This window comes from Dendrobates tinctorius, unplaced genomic scaffold (assembly GCF_039654945.1).
Source record: "Dendrobates tinctorius isolate UK_male_01 unplaced genomic scaffold, ASM3965494v1 ptg000003l, whole genome shotgun sequence".
Taxonomy (NCBI): Eukaryota; Metazoa; Chordata; class Amphibia; order Anura; family Dendrobatidae; genus Dendrobates; species Dendrobates tinctorius.
The window spans coordinates 26221682-26240853 of NW_027361671.1; the positions used below are offsets into that span (position 1 = coordinate 26221682).

Sequence of the window (19172 nt, forward strand, 5' to 3'; positions counted from 1 at the left end):
AAGTTTTTTGGTAAGGTTGTTGTGCCAGGGTTGCCTATTGGTTTATCGCACTTTGCCATGCATGAAAGGGGCGACTGAGTCTATGGCTGATGTGAGGGTGGCATTGTAGAAAGCGGTGATTCTGTCTGTGTTGTGGAGTGAAGATATGGAGGACAGAGGTAGAAGAGAGTCTGAGAGTCTGTGAATGTCTAGGTGTGCGAGGTTTCTGCGAGGATGTGCTAGTGGCTGGACATGGGGGGGCAGGTGAGAAGGATGAGGTGAGTAGGTGGTGGTCAGATAGGGGGAAGGGAGAGGTTGTGAGATTAGATAGGGAACAGAGGCGGGTGAAGATGAGGTCTAATGTATGTCCATCTGTGTGGGTGGCTGTGGAGGACCACTGAGTAAGTCCAAAAGATGAGGTAAGTGACAGGAGTTTGGAGGCTGTTGGCTGATGGGTGTCAATGGGGATGTTGAAGTCCCCCATGATGATGGTGGGGATGTCAGCAGAGAGAAAGTGGAGGAGCCAGGTGGAAAATTGGTCAATGAAGGTAGTGGCTGAGCCCGGTGGTCAGTATATGACAGCCATTTGGAGATTAGAGGGAGAGTAGATATGGACAGAGTGAACCTCGAAAGAAGGGAGTATAAGGGAGGGTGGGGGTCGGATAGGGTTGAAGGAGCAATTTTTAGAGAGGAGGAAACCCACTCCACCATGTCTGTTGCCAGGGCGAGGAGTGTGGGTAAAGTGGAGGCCTCCATAACTCAGTGTGGCCGGGGAGGCCGTGTCAGGGGGTGTCAGCCAGGTCTCAGTGAGAGCCAGGAAGGACAGGTTGTGGGAGGTAAAGAGGTCGTGGATTACGTGGAGCTTGTTGCAGATGGAGCGAGCATTCCAAAGTGCTCCAGAAAGAGGGTGCGGGAGGGGGTCAGTGGCACGGGTTTTAAGTGTGAGGGATTGCGGTAGTTTCTCTTCGTGTGAGAAAGATAGGGGTGAGGATTAGTGGGATGTATGAGGCAGGGGGGGCCAGGATTGGGAGATATGTCACCAGCAGTGAGAAGAAGCAGAGAAAGGGAAAGCAGGTGGGTGAAGGAGAGTGATCACATTGTATTGTATGTTAGTAGGAGAGGTCTGAGGTTAAGGAGTATGTCTGCAGATAAAGCGAGGTGGTGGGGTAAGAGAGAGGGGAGATAGTTATTTGGTTTGAGGGTGCAGGGGTTTGGGGATAGCGAAGGAGAGTGAAGATTAGTGGAGCAAAAACGGTGATGGCAAATGTGAGCATCGTTAAAGCGGAGGGAGAAAAAAAAAGCAAGTAAAGGAAGAAAGCAGTGGTTAGTCTTACCGTCTGACCAATTTCTGGACTATTTCTGGCAATATTTCTCATGTATCACTTTAAATATGTCACTTCAAATGATGTCACATCTGACCAAGGTCATATCTGACCTGCTCTCTTCAACTTATACCATTCAAAATGCACAATGCTCCATGCTGTATAATGGCCAAGCATAGTGCTGTACTATCTATTGTCATACTCCTAGATCATGTTAAATCTGCTTCCCCTGCTTTTTTTAAAAAACCTTTTTAAATTGTCTGTCTATTATGTTTTGTCCTTTTGGTTTTAGTGTGCTATGTTTGGTGTCTCTAATAAAAGGTTGTTCATATTTATTTATGCATTTGTCTTCAATTACATTAGTAATTTTTCTTTGTTCATGTGTTTGTTTTTTTTTGGTTCAATAGTATTTTTTATTCTCTTGAACTTTGCATAGTACGAAATTATTTTTATTAGGTTACAACCATTACTCCTTATGTTCTTGGTTTAAAGTGCATCTCATTTGTAAAGCTGGCTGGAGAAGGAGCCTTGGTGATCTGAACGCTTGCAAATAGATTTATTGGTTAGTCAATAAAGGTATCACTCTGAGAATACTTTTAGAATTTTTGGGCATAAAAGTATTTACATCGATTTTTCTGGCTAACACAGTACTACAATATAATTATTATTTTTTATTGCACTTCAGTTTAAAAAGAAAATGACATGAATGAATGCCTCTCCTAAAGGACGATTTCGGAAAAAAACAATAACGCATACTGCGTATTAAGTCCAGTGGTGTTGGTGAGTCATGGACCACCCTCTCAAGCTCCGCACTTGGTGCAATGTTTTTTCTGAGCGTTCCTTTAATGTGTAAATATCCTGTGTCTTTTTAAAGAAGCACAGCAGAGCCAAGTATTTTATGAATCATGTTGAGTATCTTACTTTAATTGGAAATAACCTAAGGCTCACCATTCTGCATTATGTGCTAACATTCAGTCAGTCTGAGTTGTTTCTGTAAGACAGCAGAATATTTTTTAACAGGGGCCTTTGCCCTATTTCTCGGAAATTTAAAGTCTTGCCCCAAGAATATTTATGAGATTAATGAATATATAAAGCTTGCAATTAATACAATATGTTTACCCTGAAATTGTAAGAACTGTATTATCAAGTACAAGTATTAGAGATTTAATGTGAAAACTCAGAATTTAATTCAGCGCTTTTCCAATATTTCAAAACATAAAGACCTGAATAAAAGCAAGTCACTCATTCCGAAAGTGGAATTTCTCTCTATTCCGCATGCACTGCCAAGTGTGACCGGCTCTAAATTCATCATATTAACAGGTGTAACAAAGCATTGGGAAACTGTATTAGCACTTCATCACTTGTATATTAAAACAGTTATATAATGAATAACACCTCTATTCTGACTGTAGACTTATAGACTGGCACCCAGGCATAATACAAGCGTTGATACTGATCTGTCAAGATATGTGAGCCAGAATTTTCTCCAAAAAAGGTACATGCCTTGCAAGTAATGTTAGTGGACACATTTTTTTACATGGTCGACAAGGGGGCATTTAACTATCAGATATACAGTTGTGCTCAAAAGTTTACATACCCCGGCAAAATGTTTGCTTTCTTGGCCTTTTTTACAGAGAATATCAATGATAACACCCAAACTTTTTCTCCACTCAAGGTCAGTGGTAGGGTTGAAGCCATTTATTGTCAAACTACTGTATTTTCTCTTTATAAATCATAATGACAACCCAAAACATCCAAATGACCCTGTGTATTGCCCCTTCTAACATCAATAACAGCTTGAAGTCTTGTGTGGTAGTTGTGGATGAGGTTCTTTATTTTCTCAGATGGAAAAGCTGCCCACTATTCTCAGTCTCTGCAATTAAACTAACTCCTCCCTTCAAGCAACCTTCCAGTTTGCCAACAAATTTCTGCTAATGTATTTATGCCTGAACCTCATCTCTGTAAGCAAACTGGCCAATACGTTACTACTATTTTGTGGTTAACCATTTTCTTGCTACAAGTTACAGTTGCATACATCTCTACAGTTACACATTACTTTGCAAGCAAGTTACCAATTTGCATATTCATCTATTATTCCTGTGTGTAACCATATCTCTTCTTTGCAAGCTAAAACCAGCTTGCTATTACATCTCTGCTATTAAACATTTTCTGCTGAAAGTTCCATATTGCCATCTACATCTACTGTTTCTGTGAGTATCTTCACAACTGGCTCTACTTTACCTGGTACTTCCTGCTTCCTTTCTCTGTATACTGTACTTGTTACCCTGTGTGCTAGTCCTCACTGATCCACAGGTCAACTGGCAAGACCAGCTGCCCTGTTCCCTCTTCTCCACTCCATGTTACTTACCCCTACATATGGCTTACAGAATCAACTTGATCAGGTGAGCCCATAACCACTAAGGGGATCAGTGACCGGGAGCGCCAGGTATTAGACCTAGATCAGTTCAATTTTAATGGCCTATCCAATCATCACCACTAATCTCATATTGATGGCCTTTCTAACCACTACCACTCATCTGATATCGATGGACTATTTAGGCACAAGCACCATACACCAAACAACAGAATAGCATTATGAGGTAGCTACAAAAACCTGATTTAATTTACAACATTATTATAATAACCTCAAAAGAAAAATAGATCATCCAACACAAATAGCCAAAGAAAATTCACTATTGGTTTTCAAGAAAGATAAAAATCCTATTTACTATGAAAAGTCTGAGTATACTGCACAAATTATTTTTTATTAGCTGTTTTTACACTCAGCTCAATATACACTATTTTTAATGACTATAGAAGGATCATAGTGAAACTATCCCTCTGTATAACAATGTTTCATTGAGCAGATAACATTGTTTTTAGGTTTATAGTGGAGTTTCTCGGGTGTGTGCACAATGAGCATCTTGAGGAATCCTTTGGGAGCTAGTCTGCTAAGAAGACACCTGAAAAATCACTAAAAAACACTTGAAAGGCTCTGCCTATTCATTTTTATTGCAAAACAACTTGGTTATATGCTCAGTCTTTTGAGCTTTGAAAAATGCCTGGTGGGAGAATAGAAAGTGCATCTCCCTCTTTGAAAGTAAATATGCAAATGGTCTCTTCAGAGAGGAAGAGGACTTGAAATCTAGTGCCACCCATTGGAAGTAACAATCCTACAAGGCAACATCGACCCTTTAACGAGCCTTGTAATATGACTTAGGATAAAAGCCAAAACAGAATCTCAATTTGCAGACATGGTGTTTCGGGGTGCTACCCCCCAAAAGCGCAATGCATGAGATCTGATTTGGCTAGGAGAGAGGGTTGAGACTGGGATCTAAGGGGTAACGTTTCTTCTTGTAAAGACTGGCAAGCAAGGCCTGGCATGTCAAGTTGCAGAATTAATTTCTCAGAAGAGCATGCATGTTTTATAAGTCTCCTCACGCTAAGATGCCAGGCCTGTCTTGTCACTCTCCAGAAAGAGAAACGTTATCCTTTAGGTTCCTTAGTTATAAGGTTATACTTGCCCTGGTTTATACTGCTGAAGCTCTGCCCTGATTCAGCTTGCAAGATTCCCATTGCTCACCCCCGATTGACTTTACCCTCCATTTGCCTGCTAATTTTGCCTATGCCTCTGTCCACCTAGTTCACATCTCAATTATCTCCTGACCTTGTCCCTGTTTTCTGATTTTGTCTTCTATATGCCCATATTGATTTTTCCCCAGCATGACGTTCAACCTCTACGAGCTCTCTTCTCCGGCCAGCAAACATTTCTTAGTAAGTACCCTTGAAGGCCAGACTTCCTTTGGGACCTGCTAAATGGAGTGGCTTGTGGAAAGTCTGTCCATGGAAGACCTAATAAAAGCTGGCAGGTCTCCATGCTCAGTGCACACCTACAAAACCCCTTGCTATGTAGCCCAGGTACGTTAAAAAAAAATATACAGTATATATATATATATATGTGTTAGGTTAGTATTAATTTTGTTTATCTTTTCTCAACTCTTGAATGACAAGTTACTCCATAGTGGGCAACTACTTTAGACACTGAACATGTACGGCACTTGTCAGGAGTGGGTGTATGGAGCAGGGTCAGGAGCCGAGCATGCATCATGCCTGGATGGCAAGACCGAGGGACTACTGAAGACCCTAATTCCTGCCATAATGGGCTCCTATGAAAACCAGCCTATGGCTAGTGCTCATAGGAAACTGAATATGAGGCTGTTTGCCCACGTAAGCGTTTTTTAAGTGTTTTTACCAGCAAAAATGCTTAAAAGTCGCTTAAAAGAAGCATCCCATTCATTTTAATGCATTTTGCACTTTTGGTGCATATTGATGTTTTTTTTCCACAAAAAAATGCATCGCGGTAAAAAACGCAGCATGCTCATTAATTTTGCGGAAAAGTCCGCGTTTTTAGCTATTTTCTATGAGACTGGGGACGAGCGGAAAAAAACGCATAAAAACACGTTTTTTCCCAAAAACGCGTGGAAAATGCGCAAAAAACGCTCAGAAAAAACTCACGTTTTCTGGGAAGGAGTCTGGTTTTCATGCAGAAATTTTCTGCATATGTGGGCACATAGCCTTACTATACACTGCAATACAGCTGCATTGCATTATATAGTACAGACAATCAGATGATCACAGGTTCAAGTTCCCTACAGAGGTTAAAAAAAATTGTAATGTAAATGTAAAAATTAAAAGTAAAAACTCGAGTCAGACCGTTTTCCCCATTAAAACTACGGATATTAAAAATATAAAAAAAATTAATATATTTTAAATCACCATGTTTGGGCAAGTCTGATCTATTAAAATACAAAATTAATTAACATGATTTGTGAAAACTGTGAAGAAAAAAAAATGTAAACGGTAGATCAAAACATAATATCTACCCCAAATTGGAATCAATAAAAATGTTGGCTCACCTAGTAAAAAACAAGTTGACCAGCTCTAATGAACAAAAAATGAAATGGTAGATGTATCTTAAAAGTACAAAAACAATCCCTCATATGTCTAAGTCAAAATAAAAAAGGTATGGCTCTTCGAAAAAGTGGAGGAAAATACAAGAGCTCAAAAGCAAAAAAAAATCATCTGGTTCTAAAAGAGTTTTTCAAGTTTGATGTAAAATTGATGTTAATTGTCCCTCAAACTGAATTGAAATAAAAAAAAAAACTTGGCAATTAAATTACCCACACACCTGTAAAAATGTTTCAGTGAGGCAGGTAATTGGCAGCAGCAGTCTTTAGATGCATGCAATATAGGTAGAATTTCCATGAAAAACCCAACAAGAGTATTTTTATTCTCCTCACTTCTCTTCTATAGAATCCTTCCTAGCAATAAGTGTGTAAGCACACAGCCAACAGATATGTATAAAGCCACATTATTTGTTAATGAAATTGTATACAGCAGATATTGCATTCACTTTGCATTGCAAAACAATTTAATTGAATTGGTGTCATGTCTGATTTGTTTATTAACAGCAAACATAGAATTAGAAGAGTCGTAGTTATAAAGTTCGGTCACAGAGCTGTAGGGGCTAAATGTTAATACTCTCCTTCATAGCTGACAGTAAGCCTAAGATTTTATTAAAGAGCTTGTCCACTACTTTTAAACTGATGACCTATCATTATTATATCCTAATCACATCAATAGGAGGCAGATATGCAGTACCTGGCCGCAGTCACTACCAGAAGATGGAGCAGCTCCGCGATCAGGAAGTTCTGGCCGGTGGCCGCCAACAATTAGAACAGCGACCGGCGGGGGAGCCCACCACTGCCCCCTCCAACTTCCCTAATCTCTGCCGAGGACTTTGCCTCACACTTCAAAAATAAGATAGACCAAACACGGCAAGTCTTTATTGCTCAACCACAACAACCCCTTTATATACCAGACCAATGCCCAAACCCCATAACCTCCTTATCTAACATCACTGAAGGGGATCTTGCTCATCTTCTCTCCAAATCACACCTCACCATTTGTGCACTTGACCCTATCCCCTGCCACCTCCTCCCCAACATCACCACCACTCTTATCCCATCCCTAACCCACCTCTTCAACCTATCACTAACTTCTGGTACCTTCCCTTCTGCTTTCAAACATGCCACAATCACGCCTATCCTTAAAAAGCCAACCCTCAATCCAACAGCCACGTCCAGCTATCGCTCAATATCGCAGCTCCCATTCGCTTCTAAACTCCTGGAGCAGCATGTCTACACTGAACTTTCCTCCCACCTCTCTTCTAACTTGCTCTTTGACAATCTACAATCTGGCTTCCACCGCCATCATTCCACTGAGACATACCTGACCAAAATTACCAACGACCTACATACAGGCAAAGCTAACGGACAATACTCTATACTCCTGCTTCTAGACCTGTCCTCTGCTTTCGACACAGTTGACCACTGCCTCCTACTACAGATCCTTTCCTCCTTTGGCATCGAAGACCTCGCCCTATCCTGGATCTCCTCATACCTTTCCAACTGCATATTCAGCGTCTCCCACTCCCACACTACCTCCTCATCCCACCCTCTCTCTGTTGGAGTCCCCAAAGGCTCTGTTCTAGGACCCCTACTCTTCAAAATCTACACATTTGGCCTGGGGCAACTCAAAGTCCCACGGATTCCAGTACCACCTTTATGCCGATGATACTCAGATCTACCTCTCTGGCCCAGACATCACCTCTCTGCTTTCCAGAATCCCAGAGTGTCTATCAGCCTCCTTCTCCTCTCGATTCCTCAAACTCAATGTGGACACATCAGAACTAATCATTTTCCCCCATCTCACAGACCTTCCTTACCCGACCATACTATAACAATTGACAACATCACGCTTTCCCCCGTACCGGAGGTCCGCTGCCTCAGAGTAACCCTTGACTCTGCCCTGTCCTTCAAACCGCACATCCAAGCTCTCTCCACCTCCTGTCGCCTCCAGCTCAAAAATATTTCCAGAATCCGTCCCTTCCTCACCCCTCAATCTACTAAAATGCTTGTACATGCCTTCATCATCTCCCGCCTCGACTATTGCAACATCCTTTTCTGTGGCCTCCCTGCTAACACCCTTGCACCTCTCCAGTCCAACTTCTACTCTGCCGCCTGACTAATTCATCTCTCTCCTCGCTATTCCTCCGCTTCTCCCCTCTGCAAATCTCTTCACTGGCTCCCTTTCCCTCAGTGTATCCAATTCAAATTACTAATACTGACCTACAAGGCCATCTACAACCTGTCTCCTCCATACATCTCTGAACTAATCTCCCGATACCTTCCCTCACGTAATCTCTGGGCCTCCAAAGACCTCTTTCTCTCCTCCACACTTATTCACTCCTCACCCAACCACCTCCAGGACTTCTCCCGAATAGCCCCCATCCTCTAGAATTCCCTGCTCCAACACTTTCGGCTATCAACCACACTCGGATCCTTCAGACGGAACCTGAAAACCCACCTCTTCAGGAAAGCCTACAGCCTGCAATGATCCCCGCTGCCTCCTCATCACTACTGGAGCTACCGCCTCACCATCACTGGAGCTGCTGCAACCCCCCAAACTACTGTCTCCTTCCCCACCATCCTCTAGCATGTAAGCCCGAAAGGGCAGGGTCCTCTCTCCCCTCTATATCAGTCTGTGATTGTTAGTTTGTTTACTGTAAGTGATATCTGTAATTTGTATGTAACCCCTTCTCATGTACAGCACCATGGAACCAATGGTGCTTTATAAATAAATAATAAGTGAGTACCTACTATCATATATTATTATATTGCATTATAGTGGCTGATGCTAGCAGTCTAGTGTATATGACAGGTGTCCAGATTTCATACACACAGCGGGTGAAAAAAGTATTGATCACATCACCAGTCTTCAAAGTAAATATATTTCTAAAGGTTCTATCGACATGAATTTCTCACCAGATGTCGGCCACAGCATATTCAATCCACACAGGCAAGGAAATCAAGCCATAGATGTCCATAAATTAAGCTATGTATAATAGTGAGAAAAGACACAGGGACAAAGTATTGAACACACAAAGAAAGTCTGGTGCAAACAGCCATGGGAAGTCATGACACCAGCTGAAATCTATCAGTAATTAGAAAGCAATCCTACAACTTAATGAAAAAAAATATGAGCTGGTTCAACTGATGTTTTATAAAAAGATCTCTCTTTACCAAGAGGCTACACAGGAAACATCTCATTATGGGTAACACTAATTATCTGTCTCAAGACCTTTGCAACCTTATTGTTGCAAAATATACTGATAGCATTGGTTACTGAAGAATTTCCAGTGAGCACTGTTGGAGCCATAATCTGGAAGTGGAAATAACATCATTTCATTAGAAACTAGTTACGAGCAGGTGCTTCCCTCAAGATTTCAGACAGGGAAATGAAAAGAATTATTAGAAGAGCTGTCCAAGAGCCAAGGACCACCTGTGGAGAGCTACAGAAAGACAGAATCAGCTGTTACAATTGTTTCAAAGATAACTATAAGTAATGCACTCAACATCAAGAGCCTGTACGAATGCTTACCATGCAAGACTCTATTGCTGAATAAAAAGCATGTTCAAGCGTGTTTTAAGTTTGCACAACAACATTTAGGCAAGCTTATAAATACTGGGAAAATATAGTCTGGTCAGTTGAGACCAAAATTGAAATCTTTGGATGCCATAATGCACATTGTGTTTGGATGTTAAAATGCACTGCACATTACCCAAAAATCACCATGCCAAAAGTGAAATTTGGAGGTGAAAACATAATGGTGTGGGGCTTTTTCATCATACAAGCATATGGCACTGGCAAACCTCATATAACTGAAGGAAGGATGAATGGACAAATGTACTGAGACATTCTTGATAAAAATCTGCTGCCATCTACTAGGATGATGAAGATGAAATGAGGGTGAACATATCAGCAAGACAATGATTCCAAACATAGAGCAAGGAAATTGTCAAATGTTTTCAGAGAAAGAAAATAAAGCTGCCAGAATGGCCCAGCCAATCACCTGACCTGAATACAATAGAAATTTTGTGAAAGAAACTAAAACTCAGAGATCATAGAATCTTCAGGATTTGAAGAGTGTTTATGGGAAAAATGGGACAAAAAAATCACACCTGAGCAATGCATGTGACTAGTTTCTCCATTCAGGAGGCGTCTTGAAGCTGTCATCACCAACAAAGGCTTTTGTATAAAGTATTAATTAAATTTCAGTAGGAGTGATCAATACTTTTTCCTTGTGTCACATCTCATAATTACACACAAAGTAATTTATGAACCTCTATGGATTCATTTCTTTATCTGTGTGGATTGGATGGATTTTTACTGACAACTCGTGAAAATTTCATGTCAATAGCACATTTAGAAATATATTTACTTGGAAAAATGGTGACGAGTTCAATACTTATTTCACCCACTGTATATATGAAATCTGGACACCTGTCATATACCCGAGTGTGGTAGCATCTGCCACTATATCACAATCTAATGCTAATTTCAACCCACTTTTGCCTGACCCTTCAGTAAGTGTGAATCCAATTTAATATAATGTAAGAAATAAAACAAGTTTAAAACACGAATAAGCACCTGTTGGTGAATATAATGCATATATATTGTAAGGTAGCGCTTGTTATTCAGGTAGTGGACAATCGCTAGGCAATCAAATAACCAGGTCCGGTACGGGTTTCTCATATAACTCCAACAGTCCATGTGGTTTATTAAGCATCATAAACCATGAACAGCAACAGAAAGTTCATATCAACAGCATAGCGTCCATGACAGAGCTTCACTCTGTTAACCCTGTAGTCACACAGGTTATGCAATGTCCAATACGCAGGCTCTCTAGCCTCACAGTTATCTCACCCTGTGGTTGGGTTAGCTCATGGTTGCTTCACCACACTGCAGACATCCATTCCCTCCCCTGGGAACTCTCAGGCACTTGCAGCCATTAAACACAGCGTCCACATGCTGTCAGGAAGGCAGCCACGTCAGCCCAGATGAGACCTTCCATACGGACCAACCGGGTCCAAGTATTCACTCATGTGACCTACCCTGGCCACCAGGGCCGCAGTCACGCCCACCGGGTCACATGGCTATGACCTCATCACAGGTCCTACAAGCATTCATACATTCTTTACTATGGCATTATAGACACACCTCTGGTTGGATTTGTAGGTAGTTGGTTCTGCCCGTCTCATCAGCTACCTGAAACGCTCTCCCTGACAGTGTAACAGAAGCTCAGCAGTACCTCTACTGATCAACACACAAATTCAAGATTACATCCCAAGGCCACCTACCTTGGGATACATAACAATCATTCAGCACCCTACCACTCATCCTCTCTCCTGGGACACCCACACAGTGCCCCCTAGTGGACACAGTGGTCACTACATCACTATATATACAGTGGGGAAAAAAAGTATTTAGTCAGTCAGCAATAGTGCAAGTTCCACCACTTAAAAAGATGAGAGGCGTCTGTAATTTACATCATAGGTAGACCTCAACTATGGGAGACAAACTGAGAAAAAAAAATCCAGAAAATCACATTGTCTGTTTTTTTTTCATTTTATTTGCATATTATGGTGGAAAATAAGTATTTGGTCAGAAACAAGCAATCAAGATTTCTGGCTCTCACAGACCTGTAACTTCTTCTTTAAGAGTCTCCTCTTTCCTCCACTCATTACCTGTAGTAATGGCACCTGTTTAAACTTGTTATCAGTATAAAAAGACACCTGTGCACACCCTCAAACAGTCTGACTCCAAACTCCACTATGGTGAATACCAAAGAGCTGTCAGAGGACACCAGAAACAAAATTGTAGCCCTGCACCAGGCTGGGAAGACTGAATCTGCAATAGCCAACCAGCTTGGAGTGAAGAAATCAACTGTGGGAGCAATAATTAGAAAATGGAAGACATACAAGACCACTGATAATCTCCCTCGATCTGGTGCTCCACGCAAAATCCCACCCCGTGGGGTCAGAATGATCACAAGAACGGTGAGCAAAAATCCCAGAACCACGCGGGGGGACCTAGTGAATGAACTGCAGAGAGCTGGGACCAATGTAACAAGGCCTACCATAAGTAACACACTACGCCACCATGGACTCAGATCCTGCAGTGCCAGACGTGTCCCACTGCTTAAACCTGTACATGTCCGGGCCTGTCTGAAGTTTGCTAGAGAGCATTTGGATGATCCAGAGGAGTTTTGGGAGAATGTCCTATGGTCTGATGAAACCAAACTGGAACTGTTTGGTAGAAACACAACTTGTCGTGTTTGGAGAAAAAAGAATACTGAGTTGCATCCATCAAACACCATACTTACTGTAAAGCATGGTGGTGGAAACATCATGCTTTGGGGCTGTTTCTCTGCAAAGGGGACAGGACGACTGATCCGGGTACATGAAAGAATGAATGGGGCCATGTATCGTGAGATTTTGAGTGCAAACCTCCTTCCATCAGCAAGGGCATTGATGATGAAACGTGGCTGGGTCTTTCAACATGACAATGATCCAAAGCACACCGCCAGGGCAATGAAGGAGTGGCTTCGTAAGAAGCATTTCAAGGTCCTGGAGTGGCCTAGCCAGTCTCCAGATCTCAACCCTATAGAAAACCTTTGGAGGGAGTTGAAAGTCCGTGTTGCCAAGCGAAAAGCCAAAAACATCACTGCTCTAGAGGAGATCTGCATGGAGGAATGGGCCAACATACCAACAACAGTGTGTGGCAACCTTGTGAAGACTTACAGAAAACGTTTGACCTCTGTCATTGCCAACAAAGGATATATCACAAAGTATTGAGATGAAATTTTGTTTCTGACCAAATACTTATTTTCCACCATAATATGCAAATAAAATGAAAAAAAAACAGACAATGTGATTTTCTGGATTTTTTTTCCTCAGTTTGTCTCCCATAGTTGAGGTCTACCTATGATGTAAATTACAGACGCCTCTCATCTTTTTAAGTGGTGGAACTTGCACTATTGCTGACTGACTAAATACTTTTTTTCCCCACTGTATATATTATATATACATTGTATATATACACATTTTCATGCTACACCCACAAACTTAAATGTATTTTATTGGGATTTTATCAACACAAATTAGCAAGTATTTGTAGTCTAAAACCCCTAAATAAAATCTGGAATGACCACATGTGTGAACTTTATTCTCAGTACAACTGCAATTCTGTGAAGGCCTCAGAGGATTGTTTGAGAACATTAGGAATCAAACAGCATCATGAAAACCAAACACACTAGGCAGGTCAGAGATATAAGTTGAGGAAAAAAGTAAAGCAGGGTAAGGTTATTAAAAAAAATTGCCCAAGCTCTGAACAACTCACAGACGACTGTACAATCCATCATCCAAAAATGGAAGGAGTATGGCACAACTTCAAACCTAGGAAAACATGGCCATCTATCTAAATTGACCTCCAAAGCAAGGAAAACAATAATTAGAGAAGCAACCAACAGGTCCATGGTCACTCTGGAGCAGCTCCAGAAATCCACAGCTAAGGTGAGAGAATCTGTCCACAGGACAACTATAATTTGTATACTCCACAAATCCTGGCAAAAAGAAACATATTTTTGAAAGCAAGCCATAAGAAATCCTTTTTGCAGTTTGCAAAAAGCCATATAGGGGACATGGCTAGTACGTGGTTGAAGGCGCTCTGGTCAAATGACACCAAAGTAGAACTTATTGGGCTAAATAGAAAACATTGTGTGTGAGAAAACTAACACTGCACATCACACTGAAATCACCATTCTCTCCATCAAACATGGTGGTGGCAGCATCATGCTGCGGGTATATTTTTTTCAGCAGGGACGGGGAAGCTGGTCAGAGTTGATGGGAAGATGAATGGAGCGAAATACACGGCAGTCCAGAGGAAAACCTTTTAGAGGCTGCAAAAGACTGGAGACTGGAGTGTAGGTTCACCTTCCAGCAGGACAATGACCCTAAACACACTGCCAGAGCTACAATGGAGTGATTTAGATCAAAGCATATTCATGTGTGTGAATGGCCCAGTCACCGTCCTGACCTAAATCCCATTGAGAATCTGTGTCAAGACTTGAAAACTGCTGTTCACAAATGCCTCCATTCAATGTCGCTGAGCTAGAGCTGGTTTGCAAAGAAGAATGGGCAAACATTTCAGCCTCTACATCTACAATGCTGGTAGAGAGACATACCCCAAATGACTTACAACAGTAATTGCTGTGAAAGGTGGTTCTACAAAGTATTGAATCACAGGGGCTGAATTCAAATGCACATTAGAGTGACAATGCGTTCTATAGAAAAAATAAAATTTAGTTTTTTTTAAAGTTTTACCCCCTAAAATGGTTACGCATAATGATCTGTAATATCCTTTAAAAAAATGTTTCCTTTGATTGTATTTAAAGGTATCTGAATGTCAGCCCTTGACCACTTAATACCCATTAAAATAGGATTTGGGGACTTTTAATATAGAGCAGCAATAAGGGCCACACCGCTCCTTGATATTCTCTCTAATTTACTTATTTGTAATTTGTAATGAATATTTAATATTAGTTTATATTTCCTGTTTCAAAGTAAAGATTTCAGACAACATTCTTTATTATGATGGGTATATGGCAGTAGGGGAGTATATCAACACACTCACTATAGTATACATGTACACATATTCACAGATTTAGTGAAAAAAAATCATTAAGGGTACAGCTTCTTTAAAAAGCCCTGGAATATGACTAATGGCTAAGATTAAGTGTAGTATCTGTTGTTATCAGTTTACCGTATTTTTCAGACTATAAGACGCACCGGACTATAAGACGCACCCAAGTATTAGAGGTGGAAAATAGGGAAAAAAATATTTGAAGCAAAAAATGTGGTAAAATATTTAACGAAATAAATAACATACTATTATATGTCGCATTATTATGTATAATAGTATGTTATTATGTTGGAAGCTACAAGTAGGATATGGTGCTGCGGCACCAGTGTGGAGTCGGAAAAGTACTATATGAAGATGCTGGAGGGCGAGTATAAGAATGGGGGCACAGGGCTTATATTTAAAGCACCACTCCAGCACTGAAAAATAACACAGGAGTGCTGCTTTAAGATCCCATGGGAGAACTACAGTTAGGTCCATATATATTTAGACAGAGACAACATTTTTCTAATTTTGGTACTAGACATTACCACAATGAATTTTAAACAAAACAATTCAGATGCAGTTGAAGTTCAGACTTTCAGCTTTCATTTGAGGGTATCCACATTAAAATTGGATGAAGGGTTTAGGAGTTTCAGCTCCTTAATATGTGCCACCCTGTTTTTAAAGGGACCAAAAGTAATTGGACAATTGACTCCAAGGCTATTTCATGGACAGGTGTGGGCAATCCCTTCGTTATGTCATTCTCAATTAAGCAGATAAAAGGCCTGGAGTTGATTTGAGGTGTGGTGCTTGCATTTGGAAGGTTTTGCTGTGAAGGAAACATTCGGTCAAAGGAGCTCTCCATGCAGGTGAAACAAGCCATCCTTAAGCTGCAAAAACAGAAAAAACCCATCCGAGAAATTGCTACAACATTAGGAGCGGCAAAATCTACACTTTGGTACATCCTGAGAAAGAAAGCACAGGTGATCTCATCAATGCAAAATGACCTGGGCGCCCATCTGAATTGTTTTGTTTAAAATTCATGGTGGTAATGTCGAGAATCAAAATTAGAAAAATGTTGTCTTTGTCCAAATATATATGGACCTAACTGTATAACTCCCAGCATGCCCTGCAGATCATATGGCATGCTCGGAGTTATACGGTATCAAAAAATCTTTATTAAATATTTTAGACATATATAGTACAAAAAATACCTCAAAGAAATAAAGGAAAAATGACCCTAGTAAAACAAGTGGGTCCAAAACATCAATGCATGTACATAGTGACTATCATCAAGGTAATAAAAAAGGCACTTTAAATCATAAAGGTATCAGTGCACCTTATCAGCCATAATAATTTCAGGAAAAAAACTTTAAAGCCAATTCAAATCAATAATTATGCTGACCCAAATGCACATATTATCAAAAGAAATGAAAGACAGATTTGTCAAAGACGCCGATCATGAAAAAAAGTCCCTGGGGCTGCCATAGTGAGTGACATTGCACACCAAACTGCCTTTAATTGCTTTAATGCTCACCCCATGATGTGAGTGGAAAGATGCCCAGGAGCCAAGCACACCCCTATGACACGTGGTGTCTGCAGGACCTGTGATGACAACATGAAGAGGGAGGGCTCTGTGCTGTCATGTGATGCTCCAGCTCGCCCTCTTCATGACCTCACCACAGGTCCTATATGGGGAGCACTCGCCATCAGTAGAAGCCCTGCTGTGCTGTCAGGTATTAGATCCCTCGTGTGGCACCCTGCTCCTGCCTTCTCCTCCACCGGACACACGATCTACCCGGCCACTGCAGGAATCAGGTGCTGGGGAAACCATGTGGGTCCGCTGTTTAAGTGAAGAAATATTCATTTGCTGCTCCACATTCACTGCTGAGCGCTGACAGGTGGGCGAGGAAGCGGCTAACGAATATTCACTTCACTTTAAGCAGCGGGACCACGTGGTTTACCCAGCGCTGGAATCCTGCAGGGGAGACATTTTCCTGCTTCCTGCGAGTGTGATCCCACTTGCCTTTTCCCCCTCACCACATTACATTTGGACCGATATACGCACCCCACACTTTCCTCCCAAATTTGGAGGAAAAAAAGTGTATCTTATGGTCCGAAAAATTCGAAAATATCTGATACGTCCCCTTTCTGGGGACCATATATTAACTGGGAGATAGAAAAAGAGCTTGCTCTGTCCACTCCACGCATTGACCTGGTATTGCAGTACCTCCAGGACTGGTGCACCCCTTCCCTAATCCAGTTTCCAAAAACAGATTGAACTGAAATTAATGCAAGTTGTATTTTCGGACTGTTATTTTAATGATAGTCACAGTTGTCACAGGAGAGACCTTTTTTTTTTTGTCTAGAATAGAGCAGCTATAATAACGATATCTTTTCCCCAGGAAGTATTGCTTTGCCTGTAAGACTTCCTACACCAGCTGGTGGTCTGCAGAAGAAGAAGCAGTACTCCGCTAGACATTTGGCACAAAGTCATACTTAGTTCCCCTGTGATAACGTTGAAGGGGAGCTCAACACTTGGTGCCAGGTTTTAGCTTTGCATTGAGTCACAAGAGAGTCCTAGCACTGGTGAATCTTATTACCAGGGAAATCTCTAGACCAGGAGCATTGCTAGGGTTATAAAAGATCAGAGGCCCAAGCTCCAAGGCATATTTTGTGCCCCCTCCCTTTCCCCTTGCCTTAGAAAAAAATTACGCTACAGAAAACAGCAATAACTCACTGAGAACAGATAATTTAATAGATGTCACATACAGTCCTGTGTAACACCACAAAAACAGTGATGACTAAGTACAGATAGTGTTGTACAATAGATGTTACCTGCAGTCCTACGTAACACCGCATATAACACAGTGATAACACTCTGAATACAGATAATGCAAATGTTACCAGTAGGCTTATGTAACACTATGGACACCATGTGTAGTGGCACAGGCACAAGGCATCAATGTTTTGCTTGATAGAAGTGCCGCTGTCTGCTAGGGAAAGGACATGTCTTCTGCAGTCTAGCTGCTACTGAAGCCATTCTGCCGTGTACAATGGTCTTCCTGAGTGCCCCAGAAAAAATAGAAATATACAACTACAGGATCCTATTGAAAGGGTTACTATGACTGTGGCACTGTATAAGTTGGCAATCTTTGAGGAGGGAACTGTATTTAGGGTCACTTTCCATGGGTCTCTGGGACACAATGGATGTCAAGTCTTGTTTGGGAATTTTTTATTATCTATGGGACTGTGGATACACATGAGTTTGTCCTTGACATTCTCCAACAATCCCACAGACAAAGAATGGAGTGGAGGTGAAGCATACATACTACCACTCTCGATCCAAGACCAGGCTCTGTAGGGCCCAGTTCCCAGGTTCCAAAACCCTGTTTTTGGGATGATTGATGGCCTATAGATCAGACCCACATTGATCAGTAAGTTACCCCATATTCAAAGAATAATGGATAATTTACTATCTTAGTAAGACCCCTTAAATGGGTTGTCCGGTTCTGCAATATTGATGACCAGGCCTTGGGATGGATCATCAGTATCACATTGGTTGGGTTTGGACACCCCCCCACAACCATCTGTTATCATCTTGACTTGTGGCTGAAGTCGAATACAAGGTAGTGGCTGATAACAGCTAATCTAATATTAATGACCTATGCAATGGATAATTCATTAATGTCATCATATGACCAGACAACCCCTTTAATGTTTATTAGCAAAGTAAAAACACTTCTCTTAGCATTTTTAATGGGAATCTATCCAGAGATTTATACTGTCCAAATCACAGGTAACGTGAATAAGACACAGCCTGCATTATGCAGTCATGTATGTATAGGGAGAAGCCTGTCAGTTTAGGGGGACAGATTTGGGAGAACCTACCTAGGGACTATTCTCAGACTAGTCAGTCAAGACACATAGGCTCTGATTTATTAAAGAGCTGGTCCACATGTCAGGATTCTCAATTGCCATGAGCAGGTGGTCATGTGACCACAAGTATGTTGTCAGGAACACCGCACTGCACTTGCTCACTGAGCCAGTGCGTGTGTCCTGAGTACAAAAATAGTGCTCAAAGATACCTGTGGAGCAGGGCAGCAGTGGTGACGATGCGTGCTTCAGACTATCAGGACCTGAAGCACGTGACTGCTGGGGGCGTGACCTAAGCTCCACAGAGCAAGGAGCTGCAGGGAAACTCCTAGAAAGGTAACTAAGGGACAAGTTACCAAGGGGCATAGACAGGGACGTAAACCAGATAAAGCCGGGTCAAAACATGAGATA

The 19172-nt window shown here is 41.5% G+C and overlaps 1 protein-coding gene and 1 pseudogene across 6 annotated transcripts in view; one reads left to right on the forward strand and one right to left on the reverse strand.

The window, feature by feature from the left end:
* The window catches only part of MCTP1 (multiple C2 and transmembrane domain containing 1), a 1234258-nt gene that overhangs the window by 872965 nt on the left and 342121 nt on the right, over nt 1-19172 (reverse strand). The gene's annotated exons all lie outside the window — the stretch shown is intronic.
* LOC141080652 (U2 spliceosomal RNA) lies at nt 16957-17137 on the forward strand (annotated as a pseudogene).